This window comes from Protopterus annectens, chromosome 1.part0, assembly GCF_019279795.1.
Source record: "Protopterus annectens isolate FY-2018-M chromosome 1.part0, PAN1.0, whole genome shotgun sequence".
NCBI lineage: Eukaryota > Metazoa > Chordata > Ceratodontiformes > Protopteridae > Protopterus > Protopterus annectens.
Window position 1 is genome coordinate 448,451,910 of NC_056725.1, and position 22,257 is coordinate 448,474,166.

At 41.1% G+C, this 22,257-nt stretch overlaps 1 protein-coding gene across 1 annotated transcript in view; it reads right to left on the bottom strand.

Moving 5' to 3' along the window:
- CMTR1 (cap methyltransferase 1) overlaps positions 1–22,257 on the bottom strand; it is a 2,799,821-nt gene that overhangs the window by 357,428 nt on the left and 2,420,136 nt on the right. The gene's annotated exons all lie outside the window — the stretch shown is intronic.

Below are 22,257 nucleotides of genomic sequence, written 5' to 3' on the forward strand. Positions count from 1 at the left end.
CCTACACCCTTCTCGCTTTTACCATTGATAGGTCAGGTTAAATCCGAAGAAAAAATAAAATATTTGGGTATTGTTTTCTCAACAGATAATAGAGACTTTTATACGAACAATGTTAAGCTAATTTGGGATCATATATATTTAGAATTCTAAGAGTGGTTAACTTTGACAAGTCCAGTATTAAATGGTCACCCAAGTGGTTGATTCTGAATTACAAACATGCTGTTAAATTGGGTATTAATTTTAAGGCATTACCTTTTTTTAAATAAAGATACCTTTAAAATATACGCTTTGATGGAACATATTAGATTATATAGAATATCAATACAAAACCTGTTTAAATCAGTAAATCTCTTACAGTATATGATGACTTTCCAACCATTTCACAAGAACCCGAATTTGAAAATCGGTAATCAATTGATAGATCTTAAAAAATTCCCACTTATAATTGATCTAACCATACTTGATTTATATCCCTTTCTTGGTATCTCAATACACGACATGTTAAGAGAGATGAGTCTTCCTAACTCTTATTTAATTATAATGAAACAATTAAAGGATCTTTCAATAACTTATTTTAGTAATTTTAAAATTAAAGAAGAAGACTTAACCATTTGTTCAAATTTATGGCAAACTCTTATGCAGGACTCCAAATATATAACGGCTTCATATAATTTGATAAAAGATGTGAAATATAATAACCAAATACTTTTATCCAAATACTGGAAGGATAAACTATTACTGATTGATGATAATAAAATATTGAAAGCAATTAATTTAACTTTAAAATCAGTATCTCTTCAAAAGTTATTTACTCAGCTGATGATATTTAATAACGCTTACTACACTCGCCTCAGCTTACATAAATTCAACTCGAAAAATTCACCTAAATGTCCATATTGTATCGATCAAACCGCTGACCTTTTACACATGTTCTGGAGCTGTAAATGTATATTCAAACTTTGGAATTCTCTAAAAATTCAATTACAAAAAATGGGTTATCAACAGTCCACACTTTCTTGGGAATTTATGATTCTTCATATTCCTCCAAATAACTTGAACAGATCCCAAATGATCATAGTCATAAATATTTTCTTGTTAATGAAGCTTTATATAGCTACAAATTGGCTGAATCCATCTTTGACTTCATGGGAAAACTTTAAAAGTGCAGCGATAAAACATATTTTAGCACATAAATTACTAATTAAAGATCATAAGAAAAATATAAATAATACAAAAATATGGGAGCAAATCTTTGACATTGTGTTAGCTTAATGTTCTAATCCACTTTTCCCCAGGAAGTACATACTTAATATGGAGATTAGTATAGATAAACCTTATATTGACACTAGATCTTTTTTTTTTTTTTTTTTTTTCTTTTTTTAATACCTTTTTAGAATTTTATCTTAATGTATAATGATCTTATGTAACTGTTGGAAGCATTCATGTATATAATGTACATATGTTGTAGTATTGTATTACAATTGGAAAAGAATAAAGATTTATTATTGAAAAAAAAAAGAAAAAGGTAGAGGCTGATTACATAGAAGAACAATACATGCAGAATAATATTTTGGAGGAGGAATGAGGTTTAAAGGCAAGTAGGAATTGATACATGTATGTAATGTTGGATTTATGATAATTATACAAAATAATATTTGTGATAGGATGTCTGCAACTGGGAATGTGTTAATTTATTTTTCTTTCTTTTACATAAATGCATGTTTGCCTATGTGTTAAGGTTGAGTGGTTCATAGAAGATTACTAGATTAACAGCTCAAGAGACCTTACAAGCCTAGCCAGTTTTACACAGATTTCACATAATTTTCTACTCCTAGGGGAAAAATAACAAGGATTAGCAGGCAGGGGTTTGACAATTTTTACAGACTACTTCTGTCCATAAGGGACAGGGGTGCCACTCCAGGAGTGAATTTGCGATTTTCTTTCCAATGGTCCAGATTGCCCTTGAACACGGTCAGGGAACGGCTCTGCTTCACATAAATAGGAAGCCTATTCCAGAGGAGGGACAATCTCTGGGACACACATCTGTTTTTCCAGCATGATCTATTCATGTCAAAGATCAGGTTTAGATCCTTGGAGTGGGGAACACTTGTGCAACTAGTTTTGTGAATATACAACATTTCCAGCATGGCTGGGTCAATCACTGCCTTGTAGGTCAGTCACAGATCACCCCTCAGTAATTGGTAGGAAACTGAATACAGTGATAGGGCTTTTAATCCATTCACATATGATATGTTGGTTATACCCTGTATTTTTGTGGTGAGAATGCTCCGAGGACCCACCAACTGCTGCTGGTGCCTGGCAATATTAAGTGATAATTCAATAAAGATATTAAGAAATACATAAGGTAGTAACCAGCTCCCAAGAGGATGAAACAACCCAGACCACAGGGCCGCAACACACTCCCATCTTCAACCTTACAGAAAATCAATAGACACGGCCACAGCAAACCTCCTGAGCAAAGGATTAACTTTCATCCCCTCACAAAGGGCAAAAAGCACTGATGTGATACTGGACCTGAAGTTATTTTGCAGGAAAATCAACCTCAAACACGTGTTGCAAAGCAAACAAGATTCAGATTTCCTGCCCACAGCAAGCCAAGAAGTCCCAGGAGTTCCAGGAGACACAGGTAACACTGTTGCTAGCACACTCAATGCTGGTAATGCGGGGAATGCAGATATTACTGCTAATGTGCTTCATACTGCTAATGTGCCTTATACAGCTAGTGGGATAGATACGACTAATTCAGTAAATACTTTCAGTAATGAGAATGCCTTTATTAATGTTACTGGTGCTGGCAATACCACCTTTGCTTCAGATGTGCCCAATACGGTATCAATAACCGCAGTGCATAACCTCAACACAACAGAAATGGCGTGTATTAACCTAACAACTAATCCGGGAAAGAATCCCAGCAATGTGGTTTTCCTCCAGGATGTGCACAACCGACCCAATGGTTCTAACATCCACTCGGGCACAGGGAACAACCGTAATGAGATCAGCAGGTTCAACAGCCCCACCTACCAAAGCACAGCAGTCCCTAACCATAACCATGGCAACAAGGGCAACCCCAGGGAAGCCCAAAACAACATAGCACCGCATACGCTTGTGTTAAACAACACAACCAATGACCTACAAAGAAGTAGACCCTGTCTAAGCAACTGTGATATTCTCATGAGTCCAACACCTGGAAATAACACGTCCACTCATGGGGCACACAAGAATGCTACTATTGACTGGCCAAACTATGCTGCGAACGGTTATTTTAATGTGACTGACTTAACACTGAAACTGAAGAAAACCAGGGTGCGAATGCTTACATCAATCCTGACATTAATAATGTTGTTACTGTTGTAAATGCGGAAAGTGAAGCTAATGCTTACAATGTTGACACCGAAAATCTGAATACGGTCTTATTTAACCCAGAAAATGTTAAAAATGCTGATAGTCATGTTCTTGAAAACAGTGAAAATGCTGATAGTCATATTCTTGTAAACAGAAAAACGTATTGTAGCATAACTATTCTGCTGAACGATAACAAGAGTAATTTGATAGCAAAACATAGCACATCGATAGCTGTTTCAAGTTAAACAAAGATAGATAATCTGACCCCCATGCCTGCAACCACGACACCAAGATCAATTAACAATGCATGTGAAGGTCTCAGGACCACAGATCTGAACTACAGAATGCAACACAATAACTTAGTAAGTAGCAATGCACTAAGGTTAGATAAAAATTTGGTTGATAGAAGCAATATGGGGAGGTCTTCCAATACAGAACAGAATTATGTGCTGATGTCATCTAGATGGTTAGATAGCAGGAATTTGGTTACAAAGACTAATATGAATGTTGAACAAGAAAATATGCTAAATGTTTTGAATAGAAATATTGAACTAGAACAAGAAAATGTACTGAATATTTCTAAGAGAGAACTTGAACAAGAACATGTACTGAATGGCTCCAACAGAGATATTGAACTCCAACATGAAATTCTGCTAAATGAAAATCTGCTAAGGGGATCCAACCTAGAAGTAGGCGACCCAGCCAACACACTAGACAGGCAAGTAGCCCCAGCTAGACAAGCCAAAATGAGCTCCTACAGTACAGGAGCCAGACAGCACAACACGAGTGCAAGAGCAGGGGCATATAAGCAGGGCTAGCACCACTGGGACCCCCTAGTGTCTCCCAGAGCTCCCAACAATAGATACAGGGCCCATAGGGCACCCACGAGTACCCCAAGGGACACAGACCAAGGACGAGAGAGCCCTCCCACACACCCCTCTACCAAGGGGTACACTCAGGAGCCAGACTTCCCCTTCCCACAGACTCCCAGCTGGATGAAAGTACCAGTAGCGATGAGAGCTATACTGGACCTAAATTACTGAAAAGGAGCAGCATCTTCAACCCCACCCTTATCCAGCACATCAACGTCTTCTCCAAAGTATGCAAGAATAGCATCAGAAGCATACTAAGCAAGAAACACATGCCCAAAGGCCATAACATCCAGCACATCAACGTCTTCTCCAAAGTATGCAAGAATAGCATCAGAAGCATACTAAGCAAGAAACACATGCCCAAAGGCCATAACCTTAGCAAAGCAGAAAAGGAAGCGCTCCAGAGGCTTATGAATGACAAACTGAAAGTACTCAAAGCCGACAAAGGAGTATGCATTGTGATTATGACAGAGACAGCCTACAAAGATAAAATGTATGAAGTACTGTTCCAAGATGACAGCTACGCCTCTAACCATAAAGAGAGGGTCCTTAAGAAATTCAAATTGAAAGAGAAAGCCTTAAACTTTGCACACTATTCATAGAAAGAAGCTACCCACAGGACCTAGTAGAAAGACTATACCAAGAGGTCAGCAATAATAGACACACGAGACACCTCCCCATTCTCATATATGGTTTAACGGACAAGCCCAAAGAGAAAGAAGACCTAACCTTACAGTTTCCCATTCCCATCTCCACAGATGCGGAAGCCATTAGAGAAGCCATACACAACCACCGTGACATTCTGCTTAGTAACCCAGAGCTACAGAAAGCCTTAGGAGATCAGCCTAACTTCTGCTACAAAAGAACTATGTCCCTGAAAAAATGTCTGGAAACCCACAGCAGACCAGTCCCAGTCCAAACCCCCAGCCAGTCAGCCAGGAACAGCACCTTGTGGCCAATGCACCTTCTGCCAACACATCCTAACAGGCAGCCACACTACGGTGGCAACCAGAACCCTACCCATAATAGCCTATGATAGCTACCAGTCCAACACCACCAATGTGGTCTACTTAGCAAAATGCTCCCACTGTGAAGTATTCTATGTAGGGATGACCACCAGGAAACTCTCAGAGTCAGAGAAAACTACCAGGCTAGACAAGCAGCTACATGCAAAACCCCACCTGATTTCAGGTTCCTGGTACTGGAATAAGTTACCACCTTCAGCGGTGAATCCAGTACCCCCCTGGAGGCCAGGGAGCTAAAATGGCAAATTGAGCTAAAAGCAGACCAGACCCCAGAACTCAATAGCAGTTTTAACATTAAATGTATGTTGAAATGGATTAGCTAACTGTAATCCCACACACAAGTCATCACCACAAGTTTCGCAAGCACTTAAAATGTATTCTGAATAGAAATATAGTTAGTACGTCTGCTGTATCACATTTATGAAGAAGTTCGAAGGAGTTATCTAATAAACTAGCAAACAAAAGCGCTTAAATGAAACCCTAATCTCCACCGTGTTTATTTCCCACCGATCCACGAAGTTTTAGTTTTATATATCTATATATATATATATATATATATATATATATATATATATATATATATATATATATACACACACACATACACACACTAAATATATATATATATATATATATATATATATATATATATATCTATATCTATATCTATATATATATATATATCTATATGAGTCTAGGACATTTCACTGAAAGTCAAATTAGTGTGCACTTTTCACTGAAAGCTCAATTCACTGAAAACTCATTCACTGAAACACATTTCATTGAAAGTTGTATATGGCCTTTTACCCACTGTAGTGCGATCCTGGAGTTAGTATATATAGTAAGGGGGTGTGGGGGCACCACCCCCCCACATATTTTAAATATTTTGAACTATATACATGGATACTTGCATTTCCAATATATTACTCTTTTCTGAACATAACATATATACTTAAAATATGTGGGGGGGCTACGTCCCCTCACGCCCCCAATGTGGGGGGCGGTGCCACCCACACCCCCCTTACTATATATATATTAACTCCTGGGTCGCACTACAGTGGGGAAAAGATCATATATAACTTTCAGTGAAATGTGTTTCAGTGATTTGTGTTCAGTCATTTGAGTTTCAGTGAAATGTCCTACACCCATATATATATATATATATATATATATATATATATATATATATATATATATATTTATATAAATATATATCCAGCATAGCAATGCATCCACTTGGAGGAGTGAAGGCAAAATATTTTTGTACCGGTTTCTGCATACACATTATCTCCTTTCTGCATTTCTTTATCATGAAATAATTCTCCAAGTCTCAACCTGTGAAAATATTCCTCAAGTTCTCCACAAAACTGCAGTCTGTCAAGTGGTTTAATGTGACAAAATGTTAAGACCTCTTGAAAGAACTGATAATTCTCACTGAGAGTCAGTGTGTAGTATGAAAGTTTAATAAGAGAGAGATGTCCAGATGTTAAGGGTTATTGTTCTACAGTGCAGTTAGCCATGTCATAATAAAATGGCATGCTGAAAGTTGTGTAGCTTTTTCCTCTTTCTTAACAAAGCAATTCGCAATCTTCGGTTCACCCCACATCAATGATGCATTAGGTCACAAGTTGACTCAACAGTGTCCTATCAGCTGCTGCTTCTTTAGCTCTCTCCTAAAGGATATTCAGGCGACAGAGGTCTCTTTTTACAAATCCTTTCCAGTTTTGTCGATGTCTACCTGGTTTTCTCTTGTATCCAGCAAGTATCTAGTTGAGGGATTGTATAGGAATCCTGTTAGTGTCCATGCAGTTAATATGACTAAACCAATGTAGTCTTCTTTCCGTAATAATATTTTCAAGTTTCTGTTGTTGCGTTCTTTCTCTAACGCACTCATTTTTTACTCTGTCCTTCCATGATGCTCTCAAAATGCATCTTAATCATTTATGAAGAGCAGCCTCAAGTTTTCTCATGGCTGATACTGTGATTGGCCATAGCTCAGTGCCACGTAAGAGTGTAGACAGCACCAGTGCTTGGTATAGCTTCACCTTTGTGGACAGTGCAATATTTTTTAATTTCCAGATTTTGGATAGTCTGGTGAATGTGGTACTTGCTTTTCCAAGTCTAACCAGAACTTTCTTCTTGTTACCTGTATGAGAGATGAATGCCCAGGTAGCAGAAGTTCTCTGTCATATCTAATATTGATCCTGCAGCCGTTATGTCTTTGTTGTCATTCCATGCTTCGCTGACCAACACTTTGCATTTATCAGGATTCAATTTGAAGCCTACTTTCCCCACCCTGTTTCTCCACTGATTTGTTCAGTGTCTGCATTCCACTCCATGTTACATCAATAAAAGCTATGTCATCAGCAAAGTCCAAGTTACATAGCTTGTTGTCAATGACCCATTCCAGTCCCACTGAGTTTACATGTAATGCTTTCCACAAGACCCAATCAATAACTATTATGAACGATAAGGGAGACAATACACATTCCTCTTGTACACCAGTGACCACACAAACCAGTCACTGTACTCATTATTCACCTGAACTGTGCACTTGCTGTCTTGATACAGACTCGTGAAGAGTGTAATGAATGAATGAATTTGTAATAGTCTGCAGTAATTCATGTTTAGTTCTTGCATCTGACAAACATTTTCAAGCACTCCCACTGTTGTCATTTAAAGAACCACAAAATCTAAGGAATCGACCTGTCAGAAGCGCACACAGACCAGGGCAGAGCATAGTCCACAAAGGCACAAAACCCTGCAACCACCTAAGATGTAAAATTTGTCGCATGATTTGTACAGCTTCCAACATAATTTCACAGAAAAGAAGTTTCAAAGTACAGGGTTCATTTATGTGCACTTCCAAAAATGTGGTTTATCTAATCAAATGCAGGAAAAGTCCAGAAACAGGTTACACAGGAGAGACAGGCCAGGTAGGTACTCAGAACTAGGATGAATGCCCACAAATAGTTACAAATAAAATGACTGACAAGCCAGTATTCAGCACACTTTTCCCAATTTGATCATTCTGTCTCAGATATGAGCGTTACGTTTTTAAAGGACATTTCCACATACCTTTGCAAATAAGAACAATGGAGATTAACTTAATTCATCTGTTCAATCTGACAGTCAGTGGTTTGAACCTGGATACTGGTTTTATGGGAAATTACAATACCCAATTTTTCCTTTTGATCAACTAACAGTGGACATAAATAAGGTATACTGAAGAGCAACTATTTTTTTTTTCTGGTAATGCATAAATTAGGATGGATTTACTCTGAAGTCAAACTGTTGACTATTTCAGAGTATTTACAGTAACAGTTAAGAATACAGGGTCTGTGTTTTAACACCTGCATTTTATTCATGGCAAGAGAATAGTTACAGTCAGTACGGCCTTAATGTACAGACAGTTTTAAAAATATAACAAAACGTATCCAATTCTGTTGTTCTTCAGAACCTTAGGTTGACATGACAACACCATTTTCTTCTCTCTTTTTACTTTTTTATCTTTCTCTCAGCTAAACCATAGCCTGTGTAGTGTATTTTTTTAATAAAGAAACATCTTTATTAAATTATCATATATGATGTATACTGTCTTACATTTACATAAATGAAAATAAACCATACCAACACAATCTCAGTTGCAAACATTATACATTACAAACCATGTTTACACAACCGCACCTGCAAACATTATACACCACTTATAATATATAGCCAGTCATTGCCAGTCAAGTAGCCTGTGTAGTGTATTAACTGCATACAATATCCACACATTATAACCCTGTATCTTATTTTACTAGTAGTCTCTGTCTTTCTCATCTGTGTGAATTGGACATTATTACTAATTCATATTTTATTTTAACTAAAACATCTGTCTCGCAAAGATTTCTTGTTTAGACATATTAGCAACTTAAAAAGGATAGCTTCTTGTTTTCCTTATCTGGATTTAACTAACTGATCTCCATACACGTCTTCTGTTTTGATATTTGCAGTCTCATTAAATGTCAGACCAGTCTGACAGTGTTCATTTAGCAGAGAAGGTAACACTCTAATGTAACATGCCAAACTTTGATTTTTATAGCATGTTGTAACCCTGTTCTACAGTTTTAGTCTCTCTCTCTCACTCACACGAGTACACACGCACACACAAACACACACACACACTGCTTGTCTCTGAACTGTAGTATGAGCTGCATTTTTTCACACTAGCATTTTTAAATATTTATTTTTTAGCCAATTGGAAATACATGCTGCACTTTCCTTTCTAGGTACAAGTGGACATTTAAGCACTGTTATTTAACATCAGTGACTTAACTCCTGAAGAAGGGGTCATGCCACTTCGAAAGCTTGAGTAATTGTAAAGACTATAGGTCCAATAAAAGGTATTATTACATCACATCTGCTTTCCAGTGTCTTTGTGTTTTTATGCAACTGTTAAATGCATTTACAACTTACAGTCAGAATACAGTAAATATTTTAGCTAATGGTTTATAAATATTTTAGCTAATGGTTTATAGTAGCATGTCCAAAAGCACTATATATATCATTTTCTTTATTTTCTTAATTTCATCTGTCTGTTTAAACCTTTCATTTTCCCTGTGTAAGTATTTAGTTATATACTTAACCTTACAAAAGGCACTGCTTTGTTTACTCAGTTTCAAAAGCTTCTGGCTGGTTTACAAGTTTGTTTCCTGTTAATGCATGCAGACTCAGGTCTGTTTCTCTTCCAAAAACACAAAGGGTCAAGATCCAATCTGTGCAAGAAGCAAAAAGCAGGCAGGTTCAGGGGATCTGTGAGCTACATAGTTACTTTGTTACATTACACTGTGAAGTACATTGTTAGGTTGCACTTACTTATGTATGTATTTATGTATATATGTTAACCGGTAAGTGAATGGGTACAGAGACCTTTTCAGCCACAAAATACAAAAAATATGATTGACAATATAACTATTAAACATTAAAGTACAGAAGGCAAATATAGTCCACATACAAGCAAAATGCATTAGGTTCACAAATTAGCGACAGTCCTATTTCTTAAAATGCAACATTAACTTTAAGCATACACAAAAGAATTTATGAGACGTATATTGCTGAAAAGTCATGAAGAATATGGCAGCAGTACATTCCAAAATGTAGGCATTCACAGAGAAATCTGCAGAATTCTGACTGGTAGGGAAGAAATACATAATCAAAAATACATCAGAGAGGGTCCTCAATGTTCCATTTTTCACTATTATCAGTTATACCAGTACCGTAACTATGGTGGCGGTGTAGGGTGCAGCTACATTGGGCACAGGCTGAGATGTAGCATGTCTGGCAAATACTAATGAGATTTAACTGCAGTACCAGCATTCATTTATACTCTATTCACGGTTGTGGTCGAAGGCAAGTGTGTGCTAGCAACTGCAGCAAGTGCAAGGTGCTTCTTACAGTTACAAGAACATTTTTTTGTCTTCAACATAAGGTTTTGTGGTGCCAGACTGAGAAATTGTCAAATGACAAAAAAAGAACACAGAACTATCATAGCACTGAGGAAGGGGGAACTCGAAAGCTTAGCTGCATTCTAATTTTGTTTTATATTAAACTGCTTGAATGTATCTGTGTTCTTTTTTTATTTGTTGCTGATCGTGGATTTGAGCACACCTTACTGCAGTGGTTCTCTTCATTTTTTAAATTGTCAAATGAGCCAGCTGTGACTCTGAATTCTAATGATCCCTATAGTTAACATTCTAACAAACAAAAACCTTTTCACATGACTAAGCTAAATAACACTATGGCACAGGTGCACAATATCAATCGTACACAGGGGCGGCCCATGCTATTGGACTGCAGGACTGCAGCCACCCCCCCCAGCTGCAAAAAAAAGAAAGAAAGTAATAGAAAGTAAAATAAAATACAAAGAAAGAAAATTAAAAAAATGATCACAAGTAGCGGACCTTTGCACATGTGCACTAGCAGCATTTCCGATATCCAGACTGCTGCTGAACCAGTCTGGAGCATGCGCAGACTGTCTCAGCACCAGTCTGGATTAAGAAGCATTCAAGTGCAGAGATCCCAGAAGTCTATGCAGTTGTAACTGTATAGACGATCACTGGAAAGGGATCGGACTCGGACTGCAACATCGGCAGGCTGGGAGTCTCGTCGGGGAAGGACATCTCGTGGGGCTTTCTAGTGCAAGGAAGGACAGGACGCAGTGCTCCAATGAGCAAAGCTAGCAATGGAAGGATTTAGTGCTGCAACGAACGAAGCTAGCAATGAATGGACCAGTGCAGTGGTAGCATTGTTGCCTGACAGCTACATATTCTCTGGTTTGATTCTTGGCTGGGGTGCCTTACCTTCTGTGTGGAGTCTGTATGCCCTCCCTGTTTTTGTTTCTTCTAGTGTCCTCCCATCTTACAAAGACATGTGTCTCTCTGGAGTGTTTCTCCCTTGGCTTCTGCTAAAAATTAGCTTTTGTTCCAAGTCAGACTTTCCTGGTTAACAAATGTTAAAAATGACACACATCTGAATATCAGACTTCATATTCTTCAGAAAGTGCATGGTAACACAAAAGCTTTTATTCTAGCAATTTTCTAATTGTATAAGATGGATATTTGAAATTTGTCCCTATTTTTGGGACTGTATTCCCACATTATTGGCTTCATCCAGGTTTTGTGCTAAGGTTGAGAGCTATGGTAAGAACTGAATTCACTGAATATGTTTGGGTCTATATTCCCCAATTACTTGCTTTGACCGGGTGTTTTTTGCTAAGAGGTTGAGAGCTATGGTGAGAACTGAATTCACTGAATGTTTGGAGGCTGTATTCACCCATTATTGGCTTTGTTCAGGTGTTTTGTGCTAAGAGGTTGACAGCTGTGCTATGTTGAGAACTGAATTCACTAAATGGTAGCCATTTAAGTTTCTGTCTTCCTCTTTCACAAAACAGTTGATTTGACATAGTGGTATGTTGCTCTGACTGTTTTGCACAGGGTCCTGGGTTTAAGGCTTGGCAGTGAAATGTATGGTGGTAACACAACATCTTATTCTAGCAACTTTCCAACATTATACAAGCAATGTTTAAAATGTGTCCCTCGTTTATGGGCTTTTGTCCCCCCCACAATAAACTTTGGCTTTTTCCAGATTTCTTTGTGCTGCAATGTTCAGAGATACAATTGAGTGAGTAGATTTTACAAGGAGCTGAGAGCTGCAGGGGAGCAAAAGTTTAGTGCTGGTTATGCTAAGTCTGCTTGCATTGTTAATAGCACAACAGGTAGTATACTTGCTTTTGATGCAGAAGGCTGTGGGTTCTATTCCCACAGTAGATAGATGCATTGCTAATACTGCACTGTGTTGCAAAAGGGGTAGACGCTGCACTCCTTTTTGGCGAAGATACCTAGCAACTATGAACCTGTTATCAGTTTGCCATCCATTCCCTATTGCAATATTGCTAGCTTATCATTTTTTAGTGTAAGATAGGCAATTTATTCCTCAAGGGTAACAGGCACTTTATTTGTAGATGAAACAATGAAATACAAAGTTGTTTGCTAGCAGCAACCTCTTCATTAGTTACAGATCTCTTTAATGTGGAGTTATTTAGATGACTTTTACTTCTTCAGAGATTGTGCATATGTACTGATACTGGTGGACTGTAGAAGTCTGAGTAGACTTTTATGATGGAAATGTTCTGAATCGGGCAGTTTTGTCATTACTAGTGCATGGATTTTGTTTAATTGTTTACTAGAAAAATTTCACAACAATAAATTTAAAACACCCTCTAAAACTGTACTGTATTGTACAAGGAATATAATTTAATACAATCAGGAAGGTGTATGAAAGAGCATGTGTATGTTACGTGTGCAAGGGGCCAGTGATTTGAAAACAGCCCAAACCCAAAGTTAATCTGCCACTGGCAAAATGTATTTTCTTTGAATGTGGGTTTCAATGCTGTTTCAGTGATTGTGAGTTTTCAAGGGCAGAGAAGTTTTAATGCTAAGTCTGTTCTTATTGTGAAACTGCATTGCTTTGTTTAGCAGATATGATATCTATTAGTGTTTGCGCTGTAAAATGCAAAATAAAACTTTTAAACGAAGTCCAAATCATCGCAGAAGTAAAGCAGTATGCACATTAGTGTTTATGGTAAATGGGGTGAAATAGCCAAGTAGTGGTTCATTGGAATGGTTGTAGGGGGGGAAGCTCCATTCGACCATGATTTTGTGAGGGGGAAGGGCAGCAAACTCAAAGACAGCCCCGGCTGAACTATACCTCTCAACTGTCCAGATTTTTGCAGAATGAATAGATTTTTGCTTCTTATTTTTCGTTTGTTCCTCATAAAATTTGTGGTTTTCTGTCAAATCATTTAGGAATGAAGTCACTAAATAATGACAGACACTGAGTTTCAGACTTCATAACCTTCAGAAAAATGCATGCTAAAGCAAGACCTGTTTTTCGATCAACTGTCTCAGTTTATACAAGAGCAATTTTTAGTACTGTTTATATGTTCCCATCATATATTTGGCCTTGTCCAGATTTCCTGCATTAACAGGTTGAGAGGTACATGGAAATAAATTGCTTTATAGAATTAGGCATATCCAAACCTCTCAACTGTCCCTGATTTTGGCTCAACATTTTGCTCTTCCCCTAATAATCCCTCTGCAAAATGGCAATTTTGGAAGAAAACATGGAGGGTTTACAATTAATAAATAACTGTAATAATCAGTTCTAGATTACTTTTATTTCAGAAATGCATGTAGATTCTTTTATTTTGTCAGCTGCTCAAGTTAGCAATACTAATATTAAAAAATGTCCCTTCTTTGACAGGTTCCCAGCTGTATTGTGTGGCTATTTTATATTTTTGAATCACATTTTTGGTCCATTTTTCATAAAATTGTGTTTTTTTGGCAAATTAGTGGCAAATTAAAGACTGAAGTTAGAAAATAATGACAGACATTTCAGTTTCAGATTTCATACCCTTCAGAAAATTCATACTAATGCAAGACCTACTATTCTATTATCTTTCTAAGTTTATAAGAGCAATATTTAAAATTTGTCCTTATTTTTGGGCCTTTGTCCCACTTCTATGTATGGCTTTGTCAAGATTTCTTGCTCTGAGGTTGAGACGTATGACAAATGTTTCAGGGCCATCGCTGTCAGCCAGAGACATTTCAAACTGTGACATACTTGTTGCACCCCACTCCCCCATGTAGAGACTCTATCTGTCCAAGCAAGGCAAGGAGCAGTTACGCAGTGTAAATGTGCAGACTATCCCCCCATCCAAGGTAGACGCAAGTACTACAATGGCTTTTCATCTGTCCTTGATTTTGCAGAATGTTCTGGTTTCTGTCATATTTTTATACTGTTGATTTATGCTTATTATTCAGAAAGTGCCTGTTGCTCTGTGCTTAAGTAGCAGTGCTTTAATGACCATTTGATAAGCTTGTCTGAGATTCTAAGATGCAAGTAAGTTTTAATAAGCACACTGTTAAAGAATTGCCAACATTGAAAGCCTTTCTTTTGTTGCCATGCAAAGAATACTTACATAACTACATAACATATAAGCCTTGGGTATTGAAATGTATATGACAGTATTTGTAATAAAGGAGGGTAGCCACGGTGGTGCAGTGGTTAGCATTGCCGCCTCACAGCAAGAGGTTCTCTGGTTCGATCCTCGGCTGGGGTGCCTTTGTGTGGAGTCTGCATGTCCTCCCTGTGGTTGCGTGGGTTTCCTCCGGGTGCTCCGGTTTCCTCCCACATCCCAAAGACATGCTATAGGTGGATTGGACACTCTAAATTGCCCCTAGGTGTGAGTGTGAGTGTGTGTGTGTGTGTGTGTGTGTGTGTCTGTGCCTTCTGTGGAAGGTTGGGCGCCGGGCTGGCAACTCAACACCGTAAAACTCCACTGCCAATCATGAGCAGACAAGGTGATCTGCTGTCGCGACCCCTAAGCGGGAAAAAGCCGAAATAAGAAGTATTTGTAATAAAGTACAGGATTACATTATTTTAAGAGCTCATTACAGGCTTTACCTGCAAAGTAAACAGAATGCCAATCTATCATGTGTGGTCCATATCCCGTGCAGTAATCCTTTAAGCAATGTATGTTGAGCTTGTTTCCTGTTTCCTTTTCATTTTTTACTTTGATCATGTTTTCCCCATGAAACAAGTAGATAGTTGTCAGGCAGCAGGTCTTTTTTGGATAAGAAACATTTTTACAAGTGGGGGTATCACAGAGATTGCTACTTTCAGCATGTTACTTGGTACTTTAATAAAGCTGAATATAAATTATAATTAGAACTTGAGTATATACAGAAGTGGTTTGAGTTGAGTGCTGCTTGTTTTTCTTATACTTGATTTTGACTAGCATTCCAGTAACGTATTTAAAAAGTATTTTTTTTTCATGCCTCACAACCTTTTTGTTTCCATCTAGATATGAAGTAAGCTGTCAGGCAGCCAATGGATTGAAATATGTTATTTCTTCTACACTTCATTTTGTCTTGATTGGACTCTCATAATGATGGTTTGGCACCCAGGGCAGAGTATTTAATTAAAGTTAGTTTTTGTGGTTTTGAGCATAGCTCCTCCCCTTTCTAGTTGGCCATACCCATTCCCATTGACCCCATCCATTCAGCTGTCTCCTGCAGCCCCCCTTTGATTTGAAGTCATCAGCCGCCACTGATCGTACACCAAAGGATTACTTAAAGTAAAATATGAGATAATGTTGATGAGTGCCAGTGTGAAGCATTTTACTACGATGTGATACTGTGGCCTATGACTAGAGAGAGGTCAATAAATGCTCAATCCATCAGAAGTGAAGAAAGACAACTGGACATAGGGGACTCTGGCAACAGAAAGAGACAAGTTCAAAGGCATATCTGCAAATCAAGAATGAGCAAGCATAACAATATCCTACACTAATGTATTCTTTATTAGTATTTCAACTGTCTTGCAGTATTACATGAGTGAAAATTAGAAGTTATGTACCTACCATAACGTTCCATGTTAGTTGTCTTCTCTCGCCTTCTTTCTTGCTGGATGGGTTCGGAGCCGATCCTCGGCTCCGACTCGGCACTTGCTAAGATCGAGAGTCACTTTTACCAGCTCGAGGCAGCCCCATATCAGATGATGCAAGGCGGTAATTACCCAGATCTCGTTTGGTATCTAGAGGAAAAACTGCCTATAAAAAAACTTTCCACTAAGGAAAGAGAAACACTAACCTAAAAAGGCTGTAATGGAAACCAGGTAATCAAGGACAAGAACCATCTGGTGTCCAAGGAAGAAGAATCTTCCAGAGAAAAGGGGAGATCAAGGTCTGTCCAGGCTAGGGGGACAGGAGGGAGGGACGCAAGAAAGAAGGCGAGAGAAGACAACTAACATGGAACGTTATGGTAGGTACATAACTTCTAAATGTGAAGTTGTCAATCTCGCCTTCATTCTTGCTGGATGGGACCGCGTCCCTAGTACCTCTATCCTGGGTGGCTCAATGGAACAGACTCTTGAGGACAGTGGAACCAAAGCTTGCCCTGTCCCTGGAGGCCAAATCCAATTTGTAATGAGAAACGAAGGTATGAGGAGTGGCCCAAGTGGCTGCTGCACAAATAGTATCTAAGGGTAGTCTAGCCTGAAAGGCTGTAGAAGTGGCTAGACCTCTTGTGGAATGAGCTTTAGGTTTTGAGTTCAGCTGTTTGCCCCTAAGCTGATAAATGGTGGAAGATAGCCATCTGGATAAGGTCACTTTAGAAACAGGGAGACCTTTTCTATTTTCAGCATAAGACAGGAAGAGCTGATCGGACTTCCTAAATTGCTTTGTCCTGTCCAAGTAATATCTAAGTTGGCGATGAACATCTAAGTAATGCAATTTTTGTTCCGCCCTGTTAGAATAATTTGGAAAAAATACAGGGAGATCAATGGATTGGTCTAAATTTGTCTTAGAAGCAACCTTGGGCAAAAAGAATGGGTTGGTTCTCAAGGATACTCTGTCTTTGTGGAAGACCAAATAAGGGGGACGAACACAGAGGGCATGAAGTTCAGACACTCTTCTAGCCGAGGTAACAGCGACTAGAAAAAGTGTTTTCCAAGAAAGAAACTTAAATGAACATGAAGCAGCCGGTTCGAAAGGGGGAAGTATCAAGGATGTCAGCACTAAATTTAAGTCCCACTGTGGTGGAGGATCTCTAACAGGGGGTTTAAGAAGGAACACTACTTTGAGAAAAGCTTTACAAAGTTTGTGGGACATAATGTTGTGGTCTGCAAAGCCGACATGGAAATTCGAGATTGCAGCCAACTGAACTTTGACTGTGGAAGACGAAGAACCTGAGTGAAAAATTTCCGCAAGGAAATCCAAGACTGACTGAATAGTGGCAGTAAAGGGGTCTATGTTCTTAGATATTGCCCAAAAGGAGAAGCGTTTCCACTTGCTAGAATAAATCCTCCTGGTAGAGGACTTAAGAGAAGGTACTATGATATCTCTAACGGGATTAGAGATCTTAGGAAGCCTGGCTAAGGAAGGAAGTGGAGCAACCAAGCTGTGAGGTTGAGGGAAGGAACGGACCGGTGCAGTTGACCCGACCGGTGGGTCAGAAGATCTGGAACTGGGTCCAGATGCCAATACCGCACCAAAAGATGGCGATGAAGGAACGGGAACCAAATTTGTCGAGGCCAGTAAGGGGCAATGAGAATCATTTTGGCTCTCAAGATGGTAGCTTTCTGGAGTACTTGTGGTATCAAAGGAAAGGGAGGAAAGGCATAAAGAAGTCCCCGGGGCCAATCTTGGGTAAGAGCGTCTCTGGGGGGATGGCCCGGAAGTGGGAAGAGAGAGAAGAAGTCTGGGCATTTGCTGTTTTGGGGTGTAGCAAAAAGATCGCAGCATGGGCGGCCCCACTTCTGAAAAATCTCTTCCACAATGGATTGCTTGAGAGACCACTCGTGAGGCATGAGAATAGCTCTGCTCAATCTGTCCGCTATTATGTTGGTTTTCCCGGGGATATGCATTGCTACCAGAAACCGATGAGAGGAGATCTCCCATTGCCAAAGTCTGAGAGCTTCTCGACACAAGGGATAGGACTTGGTCCCGCCCTGCTTGTTGATGTACCACACGACGGACATGTTGTCCGTGTGAACTGCAATAGTCCCTAAAGGGAGAAAGTCGTTGAGGGCTTGCAACGTTAAAAGCACTGCTCTCATCTCTAGGACATTTATGTGCAGGTGGTATTCGAACGGTTCCATGTGCCATGAACCATCCTGCCCTGATAATGCCCCCCCCACCCGATCAGGGAGGCATCCGAGATGACCATGGCTACCGGGGCCGGGGGAAAAAATGGTCTGCCCTGATGAACTAGAGGAGAGGAGATTCACCAGGATAGATGGTTCTTGCAGGTTTGTGTCACCAGAATTTTGTGACGCATGGGAAGCTGCTGGAAGGACCATTGGGTGAACAACATCCATTGTAGGAGACGCATGTAAAAGCAGGCCAGAGGAAGAAGTGTTATGGCAGCTGCCATGAGGCCCAACACTTTCAGGACCAACCTGGCTAGTGCCCTTTTGCTGGATAGGATGATCCGAACGTGGTTTTGGATATCTAGGATTCTCTGACTTGTTAGGTTTGCTGACATCCGAGTAGTGTCTAGATTTGCGCCTATAAAGGTAATAGATTGGCAGGGCGACAAGGAAGACTTTTCGAAGTTGACTGAAATTCCTAAGTGGCCGCAGAGATATGGAGTGTAATCCTGGCTTGGAGAAGTTGATGCCTGGTGGTGGCTGAGAGGAGCCAGTCATCGAGATACGGAAACACCTGGAATCCTTGACGTCTCAGGTAAGCCGTGACCACTGCCATGCATTTGGTGAACACTCTGGGGGCTGTAGTGAGGCCAAAGGGCAGGGCTCTGAAGTGAAAATGACTGGTCCCCAGCCGAAAGCGGAGAAAACTTTTGGAGCATCTGTGAATCTTTATATGATAGTACGCATCCTGAAGGTCTATGGAGCACATCCAGTTGTCTTTGCCCAGAAAGGGCAAAATCGATTGAAGTGTGACCATCCGAAATCTTGTCTTTTTGTCAGACTTGTTGAGCCTGCTGAGGTCTAATATTGGTCTCCAGTCTCCCGTCTTTTTGGGGACCAAAAAGAATCTTGAGTAGATTCCGGATTCTAAATGATCTTTTGGTACTGGCTGGATGGCCCTTTTCTTTAGAAGCTTTGACACCTCTAATTGTGCAATTGCCCTTAGACCGGGTTGTACGTCTGGAAGGGAACCTCTTTGAGGGAAGGGGCTTTCCTGGAAAGGAATCTTGTAACCCTCAGATATGATCGACTGTACCCATTTGTCTTGAGAGAGGGAAAGCCAGGCTTCTGGGTACAGCGACAATCTTCCCCCGACTGCCTCCAAGGGTGGGCAGTTGGGCAACACCTCAGGGATGCTGGAAGGGCTTGTCAGAGAGAGGCTCTCTGGAGCCCTGGTTCTGCGGACCCCCTCTGCCCCTAGGGCGGCGTCTGTTATTATTATTAACCCCTCTGCCTCTGGGGGTAAACTGACCACGTGCATCAGGCGTGACTCCTTGTGATTTCCGGAACCACATTTTCCCTCCCTTCTGACCTTTGGGGTAAGGTCTAGAAGGAGTGGAGAAACGGACTCCTACGGCAGAAAGAGTCTTGCCGTCCTGTTCGCACCTGGTTAAAGTGTCCTTCACCTGAGGGCCAAACAATGTTGTCCCATCAAAGGGAGAGTTTGTGAAGGATGCCTTAAAGGGGTCTGCAAAATTACAGAGAAGCATCCAGGACTGACGTCTGAGGGCCACTCCTGTGCCTGCAGCTCTACTCGCCCCATCGGCTGCATAAGAAATGAGCCGCATGGAGGAGTTGGTTATGGAATTTAGGATTCCCAGCTGAGAGTCGATCTATTCTTGAGCCCCTGCTGCTGACGGATCCTGTACTACTTCACCTAGCTCTTTGAGGATGTCTCTCTGAAGTCTGGTGAAGTGACACAAATAATTCAGCGAACGCATAGCAAAGGTCGCTGAGGAGAACATCCGCTTGCCATAACTGTCCATGGTCCTAGACTCCTTGTTAGGAGGATGGACTGGCACGGAAGGATCTGCAAGTTCCTTCTTGGTGGCGGCCGCCACCACCATGGCATCAACCAGGACACCCTTAGAAAGAAACTGCTTTTCAGCGGGGGCCGTGATAAACTTTGAAGGTCTCCTGGGGACTGGTTCCACCGAATCAGGAGATGCCCACGCCTTTCGAGCTATGACTTCCATAAGGGGGTCGAAAGGCGGAGACACCCAGGAGGTGGAGGGTCGAGATCCAAAAGCCTCCAGGTATACTGATTCATCCTCGAAGGGATTAATGGAGGGCCAGTTCCCCCTCTGTTTGAGGAGTTCAAGGATGTCTGAAAAGGAGACATCCTCAGAGGGAGATCTTGATGACCCCTCCGACTCATCTAAATTGGTATCTGATGTTGCAGACTCAGGGGAGTCTAAATGCTTCCTCTTGCAGGTCCTCTTACGCGGGGGTTCACCTGAAGGATCAGGAGAAACCTCAGAAGAGGAAGTCCTTCCCAATGGGGAAACCTGGGGCGATGGATCTCTGGGTCCGGGAGCAAGAGAGCGGGAAGAGGCATCTACAGGCACCATAGAGGGAGGAGCTAAAGGAACCGACTGCTGGCTAAGCTCTGGGGCTAGCACACTCCTCATCACCTCGAAGGCTCCAATCCTAGGGAGGGTCGAGAGATCCCGCTCCGAAGAAACAGGGATCCCCGGTCCCACCGAAAGGGAAGGCTCCTTAGCAGATGTCGGAGCCGAGCTCACCAAGGCTGAAGCTCCGAGAGGGAGAACGGGGTCGGACAAGGGTCCGATGCCACTCGCCCCCTCGGAACCGACCAGGGAAGCTCGATGCCCAGATCCCTCCAAGGAAGGTCTCAAGGAGGAGATAGGAGTCGAAGATGACGGAGCCGAAAGGTGTGGTATCGGCTCCGAAGCAGCAACAGTCACGGTACCAATAATCTCCGGCTCCGAACTCTGTAAGAGAGTCGAAGGAGGAATCTCAGGGGGGTGTAGAATAGCTGACGTCTGATGAGACGGGCTATGGAGCATCTGGGCTAGTGCCTGTGATTTTAATAGCCTACTCACCACTCTCTCTAAGTCGTGGTCTGAGAGCCTGGACGACCTCGATGATCGGCTCCGATGGCTCCGCTCCAAAAGCAAGGGAGAGGCTGGAGCCGAGTGTATAGACTCCAAAGAAGGAGATCTAGCCATCAGAGCCGAAGAACGTTCGGCTCCAGGCGGAGCCGACAACTTGTCGGCTCCGAGAGGAGACAAAGATATCTCGGCTCCAGCCGGAGCCGAGACATGCTTCGACGCAAGGGTGTCGGCTCCAGACGGAGCCGACACAGGTGCCGAAGCCAGGGTATCGGAGCCAACCGGTGCCAGTACAGAAACTTCCAACAAGGAAGGATCGGCTCCGGACGGAGCCGATGTCAACTCCGGCGGAGTCGGAACCAAGACCACAGACTTGGACACCGAAGCCAGGGTCTTGGAAGGTTTGGAGGGCTCTCGGAGCCGACCTTAGCCGGGGAGCTCTATGGTTTAAGAAGACCCCGGAGGATCAACTTATTTCTACATTCCTGCAGGACTCTCTGGCTGAAAGAATGACATATGGCACATGAGTCCTGCAGGTGTAGGGGTCCCAGGCAATAAATACAAGAAGTGTGACCGTCTGTCAGAGACATCTTCTGACAGCACGAGTCACACTTCTTGAAACCTGAGACCCTAGTATCTTTGGACATATCTCAGTCCTAAAACACTCACACACACCAATCAGTCCAAACAAGACACTAACAAATAAAAATTATAAATAACTAATAATAATAATTAGTTATTACTATAAGAGTGACACAATACACACATACCTGAGGGAAATCCTGACAGGAACTGTGAGAGTGGGAAAGGCCTAAGGCCCGAATACGCTAAAACTAAGTGAACTAAGGGGAAATGGGTATGGAGCTAAGTGAATAAAGTACACTGAAG